The following is a 7,490-nucleotide window of genomic DNA, read 5'->3' as shown; positions in this document are numbered from 1 at the left end:
AATGGCATGCATAAAATAGTATTTTGCTTTTGTGTTTTTGCTATTGTATATAGCAGATAACATGCTACAAATCCCATATAATCATTGAAATCACACTTTTGTCTCATGTAATGTTTATATGATGTGATGTGGTGCCTTAGTCCTTTCATCTTATACATTCTTTAATATTCGGCCGTTTGGTATTTCAGAGATTACTGATTCTCTTATTGTGGTTACATTATAGTAGTTTTATAGAATATTATTAAAATTCCAAAGGGCTTAAGTTAATGTTTTTGCATACCAAATAACATTTGAGTGTAAGATTATGAGACAATTTTTCGAAAAAAAATTCAATCCGTTGATATAAATTTTATTAGGTGCAATAGGGAAACAGTTACTTAAAGAAATATTTTAATACATACTAAATACTACTGTCTTCTTTAGGTATGATACAAATCCATACAAAGAGGTTTATACACAAAACAAAAATGTCTCTATGGTCTATGGGTAACGGGATGTTATCATATGACGACAAAATATTGTGTCACAACTATTACTAAAGGAAGATCATAGAGAGAGGAGAAACTAAGGGAATAGTATTTGCCGGTATAGTTAATGTTACTAGGTTTTCATGATATCCATGCTTTGAAGAATATTTTGTTTTATTTGATGCTTTAGTTGGCGTGAGACGGACATTTTTCCCCAAAAAGACTTGTTTTAAATTGATTACGTGTTAAGGCTGAATTTTCAAAATCCCCTCTACACGTGTAACTTCGATGTTCTTCTCGTCTAACTTCAAGAGATTGGACAGTTTCTCCAATATATTTATTACCACGTTCACATTCTACGTTATATATACCTTGTTTGTTTTGTATTATGAGTATATTTTAATGAAATAATGAAATACTTATCTTATGTAAGGAGTTATAAAAAATCTTTACATCAGCTTTTAAGTTGTTAAATAAATGGGTTATTTCACTATCCATTTCATGAATAAAAGGAAATGATACGAACCTGTCATGGTTAATGTTATTTAAAGGGAAAAGCTGACATTAGTGTGAAATTATTTGAACTTTCAAGTTTGATAAAAAACCTTTCTATTATATCAGGGCTAAAACACTTAGGTACAGAAACATTTTTAAGTAGTTAAATATAATGTATAAGTCGTTTTATTCACCGTCCCTCCGACCTTCCTTCAGTTAATAACTCTGTCACAATATATTTTGCCCTTTCAGCCGTGGGGTAGCTGAAAGTAGCTAAAAGGCGTTTACAACAGTCTATGCAACGAACCGAAGCTAAATTATTTCAAAGTAAAGTAAATGAAAAATTATAATAAAGGCAAACTTAGCTGTTTATGCAGAAACATCTGAATGCATATTCACAAAATGATAAGCATACAGTGTAGAACGAACTGCACATGTATATTTTCCACCAAATAAGTCGAGAAAGGTCATAGAAATTGTACTGAGTGTAGAATTTGGGAAAACTTACACGAGTGTTAAGTTTGTTTGAAAGATTTTGCAAATAAAAAATTAAAGCTGAAATTTAAATCAGTAGTCACAAAAACATTGTACCATCGTGTATCATAATTGTTAGATTGAAAAGTTAGACTAAACAAAAACTAAGTAACGTGTTCCTGAATTGAAAATCCAGTATGCAATCTGAGCTTCTCGGAAAAAGGTATTTCTACCTATATGAGATTTGTAGTATTTGATCAAGAAAAGTTCCGGGCAGACAAATGCAAGTGTATTATTGATAATGTAGCATGCTAAAATACCTGAAAACATAAACTGTTCAACTTAAGATTACTTTTTACTTGGTATAAAAGAAAGTATTAAGTTTGAATGTAATAAATAAGTATGTAGAAGGTGTTCGTTATGATTTTAAAATATATTAAAAGTAATAACAACACGAAAAAAATCAACTATGTTTTAAATTTCGGTTTCACATAAAACCAATTGCGAGTAAATCAATTTTCATAAAGTTCAGCCCTCCAGTGGCTCAGCGGTATGCCTGAGGACTTACAACGCTAAAAACAGGGTTTCGATACCCGTGGTGGGCAGAGCACAGATAGCCCATTAAGTAGCTTTGTGCTTAATTCAAAAACAACAACAGCATAAAGTTCATTTGAAAAGTGTTACGTTTTTCAGGAACTTCTGCTTTTACTTACTACTACAACTAGTATTCCCCGGTAGGACAGCGGTAAGTCTTCAAATTTACAACACTAAAATCAGGGGTTCAAATCCCTTCGTAGACAAAACAGATAGCCCGATGTGGTTTTGATATCAGAAACACACATATACACTACACTACTACTGTTACTACTACAAGTGATATAATGTTTAATTTCTTAAATTGCTACATTGTGTCAGATGTTCGTGAATTGAACTTTTCAAGTGTAATAACACTGTCATACTTGAATTAGAGCATTTACAACGAAAAAGTAAATAAAACTAGAACGCCAACAACATTAAGAACGAAAATAAAACGCGATTTTATGACAGTTTGTTTATCGAATTTCGTGTAAAGCAAGGGCTTCTCTGTGCTAGTTTAGAAGTAACACACAAAACCAGCTACTCAACACCGCCCACCTTTAATCCGTAGACTGTCCTTTTTCCAAAAGTGAAGACGAAAGACTTTCGAAACGTCGTCCTTTGCACTTGTATTTTTAACAATAGGGAGTTGTCGTTATTACATTTTACTCAGCTTACATTTTAATATTAATGTAAATTTTCAATATTAATTGCCTAACTTTCTCATTAGGGTTTTTAAATTAGTCATATTCTAGAACGATATTATTGTTAAACCATTCAGCTTGAGCATAAGAAAAAAAATGAAATATTATCCAAACTTATAAGGTTATTTCAATTGAACATTATAGGCTAATATTTTGATTACATAGAAAAATAAAGCTGATAACAATTTGTGCTTTACTTTAGGCTTCAAACGTGTTAAATTAAGGTTACATTACGAGAGTCGCTAACGTATTAAATTTAAATAAATAGTTCTGCCCTCTTAATTAAAGGAGAAAAAAATTAAAACATGAAGAGCATAAGCTTTTGTATCAACTTATGTCATTATTGCTATATACAAGAAGACACATGTTTACACGTTTAGAGAAAAACAGTAAATTTTATACATCGCTTGTGTAATGATCCGGTCAAAGAACTTCCAGAAATCTATTGCAAAATCCGGTCAAAGAACTTCCAGAAATATATTGCAAGATTCGGTCAAAAAGCTTTCAACAATCATATTTCAGAGGAGTTCTAAATAACTATATTAAGCAGTTCTCAGAGCCCGGCATGTCTGGATAGTTAAAACACTCGACTCGTAATTTGAGGGACGTAGGTTCGAATCCTTGTCACACCAAACATGCTCGCTCTTTCACCCGTGGGGGCATTATAATGTTACGGTCAATCCCACTATGCGTTGAAAAAAAAAGTAGCCTAAGAGTTGGCGGTGGGTGGTAATGACTAGTTGCCTTTCTTCTAGCTTACACTGCTAATTTAGTGTACATTTGCCGACGGCTAGTGCAAATAACCCACGTGTAGCTATGCTCGAAATTCAAAACAAACCAATCAATTTGCTGAGTCGATTTAAATAACAATATGGCTGAAATATTTAATTTATGTTTTACAGTTATATCCCGCGATTAAGTTATATTTGTTAATTTGTACGACTACGCTAAACAGTATTGTGGTTAATTAAAAGTAGAAGTTTTGCACTAAATATTGTGTTTCAGGTGCATTGACAATTTGATATTAAACATCGTTTATATTCTTAATAAACGAAAACATAAAAAAATGCAACAAACAAATGAGCTTCAGTCTGTAAGTACCTAATAAACAGTGATTGAATACCCCATAATACACAGTAATTTAATACCCCACAAAACAATTATTTGTAATATACATTGTTGCTGATGATACTTAAGGTCACATAATGTAATTTCAAGTTTATTTTAACCCTGGGTGAAAGATAGTTACTCCTATATATGTTTTAATACATATATTTTTATAACGATAAATTAGTGGTCGGTTGTTTGGAATTATGCACAAAGCTACATAATGGGCTATCTATGTACTGCCCACCATGGCAATCGAAACCCGGTTTCCAGCGGTGTGAGTCTGCGGACATGCCGCTGTGCCACTGGAGAGCATAAATTAGCGCCAGGATAAATTAAAATTAAATTATGACAGTGTAAATATAATATAATAGTATCTTTCATTAGAAAATTAGTAGAATTTCTTTATTTGCATGCACTTCTATGAGCAAGATATAATACAAATATATTTAAGTGTAAACGTATGAGAGATTTTGGATTTCATATAAAATCTAGAAGCTAATTAGGAAAACGTTCATGGTCAGAACACTAGTTTATTATATTTTAAAGGTCGAAATGCTGATAGAGTAATAGGAGCTTTTTAGCTTTGTATAACAAATCCTTAGAGATGAAGTAAACGTGTAACAGTAATATATCATTAACACCTACTAACTAATATTTCTGGCTGTATACCTACCCAAATATACATATTTACAGTATTGGAACTAATTGTGGAAACAGTAAGTGAAGTGGAAATAAAACGGCGTACTTCTGAACTTTTCTCCTTATTTTACAAAAATGAATTACACCAAAGTACACTCATGAGCTGTCATCCAACCAAACAAAGAGACTCGGCCCGGCATGACCAAGCGTGTTAAGGCGTACGACTCGTAATCTGAGAATCGCGGGTTCGCATCCCTGTCGCGCCAAACATGCTCGCCCTCCTAGCCGTGGGGGCGTTATACTGTGACGGTCAATCCCACTATTCGTTGGTAAAAGAGTAGCCCAAGAGTTGGCGGTGGGTGGTGATGACTAGTTGCCTTCCCTCTAGTCTTACACTGCTAATTTAGGGACGGCTAGCACAGGTAGCCCTCGAGTAGCTTTGTGCGAAAATTCAAAACAAACAAACAAACAGACTCATACCGATAAAATAATAGACAGACATGCTCTTTCCAACAGCATTGTGGTAATGAGGTGATCTTTGATAAACATGCAGAAAAAAAAGTTTTTGAGCAACTAAATCTAAGCTATGCAAAACATAAGAATGAAATTTAATGTTTCAAAAGGAGCTATTAGGATAGTAGGTGAAAGTAATAGAAACTGCCGACGTAGAAAGTCCAAGATTAAAATCATATCTCGAGAACAGAGAGATACACTTTAAAATTAAGTGGCGCCAGAAAAGATAACCAAATCAAAAGACAGTAATGGGTATAAGACTTCCAACAATGAGAGAAGCAGTGCTGTAAGAGGTTTTGTTTTCTTACAAAAATTCAAGTTTTCATTGTTTACAATAACCAATGACAGCTTTTTCGGTGTTCCAGTCAGCTATTGTATAACAACTTGAATGAAGCTTGCTGTGAGACGAATGCAAGTGTGGTTTGCGTTAAAGCATGTGCTGTTTGATGTTTCATACAAATCTGATGGGATTGACAGACTACGGCAATTCTTATCCACCAAGAAAATTCCAAAAAGAACAAAGTCCATTGAACAGTAATTCATCTTTTTGCATGAAATTTTAGAAATTTAAAGAAAATTGTTCTGCACTTAATTTGCAACATTACTGTACATAGTACGTTTCTATTACTTGGAATGGAAGGAATAATTATAAATTATGTTTCTTATGGCTCTGAGCAATTTCAAAAAAAAAATTTTTACTATATGCATTCTATATTTGTGTCTGTGTTATAAAAATTGGACTATTTTCGTTTATAGTAATTAGAATTATTATAGAGTAGAATAATACAGAGGCAATGTATTCAAAACTGGCACAGCATGCCCAGGTGGTTAAGGTATTCGACTCGTAATCCGCGGGACACGAGTTCGAATCTCCGTCACACCAAACATGCACGCCCTTTCAGTCGTTGGTAAAAGAGAAGCTCAAGAGTTGGCGGTGGGTGGTGATGTTTAGCTGCCTTCTCTCTAGTTTTACATTGCTAAATTAGGGACGGCTAACGCAGATAGTTCTCGTGTAGCTTCACGCAAAATTCTGAAAACAAACAAACATATTCAAAACTAAATATGGATTTCTTTAAACTGACTCTATTTACTAAAGCAAAATTTTAAGTGTCATTGTCTGGCCCACCTCTGAGATATTAGAGCCATTACTCTGGTGTGTATTTGCTGTTCATATAGTTTTAGCTGAAATGTATCAATTGAAATTTATGATACATAAATATATATATTTAAATCGTACAGTGTCTTAGCGGCAAATTTGAGGGCTTATAACATTAAAAATTATATTTAAGTATTCGATATGGACAAAGCATAGATGGCTCATTGTGTTTAACAACAAACAAATACATAAAATAAAATAGAATAATACGTTAGAAGAATATGCGTAATAATTGTAAATTCATTGAAAACATGAAGATTAATATCAAATGTATATACAAGTTTTTTATCTGTAATACATTCTCTATAGGAAATATATACAAATGGATAACATTCCATACCCCTGTTTGCTAAAACAAAACAAGAGACTAGCTACTGGACTGATGATTGATTTGGTTTGTTCTGAATTTCGTGCAGAGCTACACGAGAGCTATCTGTGCTAGCCGTCCCTAATTTAGCAGTATAAAACTAGAGGAAAAGCAGTTAGTCATTACCACCCACAGCCAACTCTTGAGCTACTCTTTTACCAACAAATAGTTGGATTGACTGTAAAATTATAACGCCCTCACGACTGAAAGAGTAAGCATGTTTGGTGTGACAGGGATCCAAATCACAGACTGAAATAAAAGCGTGAAAACTATGTGCTTTCCGTTGACCAATCAAATAGTTACGACGTCAGTTCAGTAAACTCGGCGTGTGTCCGTGAAATTCGATCACAAAGAACGTTCAAACGAACCTCGTCTTGAGACAAAACTCTATTGGTAAGATTTTTATACAAATTTTAAATCCGTTTTTGATTGTTTTATAGGAACTTACAACAAAGGTCTGAAATGTTTAGCAATTATAAAAGTTTAATTCTTAATAAAGTCAGCTTATTTGTATATGGTTTTGCGCATACACCATTGAAACTACGTTTGTTAGTGTCGTTTACTCAGGTTTTTCTTTATAAATCAATAACTGTACTGTAATAATTAGCCAAGTCAGTCGTCACACTGATTTTTTAGCTCATTGAAAATATAGTGATGAACGAAAAACAATACATATACTTTTTCATTAAATTTATTGGAGCGCCATATATATATATATATATAAGAAAAATTTTCTCCTATTTCAGCTGACTCTTAAAAAATGTAACTCAGCCGAGAAAAGCCAACAACCAGAAATTACTGCAGTTAAACCAAGCAAGAATCGATCTTACTTGGCAGAGGTTTAGGCATTGAATCTTGCAAGCCCCTTCGGGGCTTGTGAGACAACCAGGGTCGCTCAGAAACTTTTGTTTCAACGTGCGGTAAGTTTCGTTTGGTTTGAGTTTCGCGCAAAGCTACACGAGGGCTATTTGGTCTAGCTGTCCCTAATT

Source organism: Tachypleus tridentatus, chromosome 11, assembly GCF_004210375.1.
Source record: "Tachypleus tridentatus isolate NWPU-2018 chromosome 11, ASM421037v1, whole genome shotgun sequence".
NCBI classification, from domain to species: domain Eukaryota; kingdom Metazoa; phylum Arthropoda; class Merostomata; order Xiphosura; family Limulidae; genus Tachypleus; species Tachypleus tridentatus.
The sequence above is the reverse complement of the archived record's forward strand: the minus strand, read 5'-3'. Positions refer to the sequence as shown.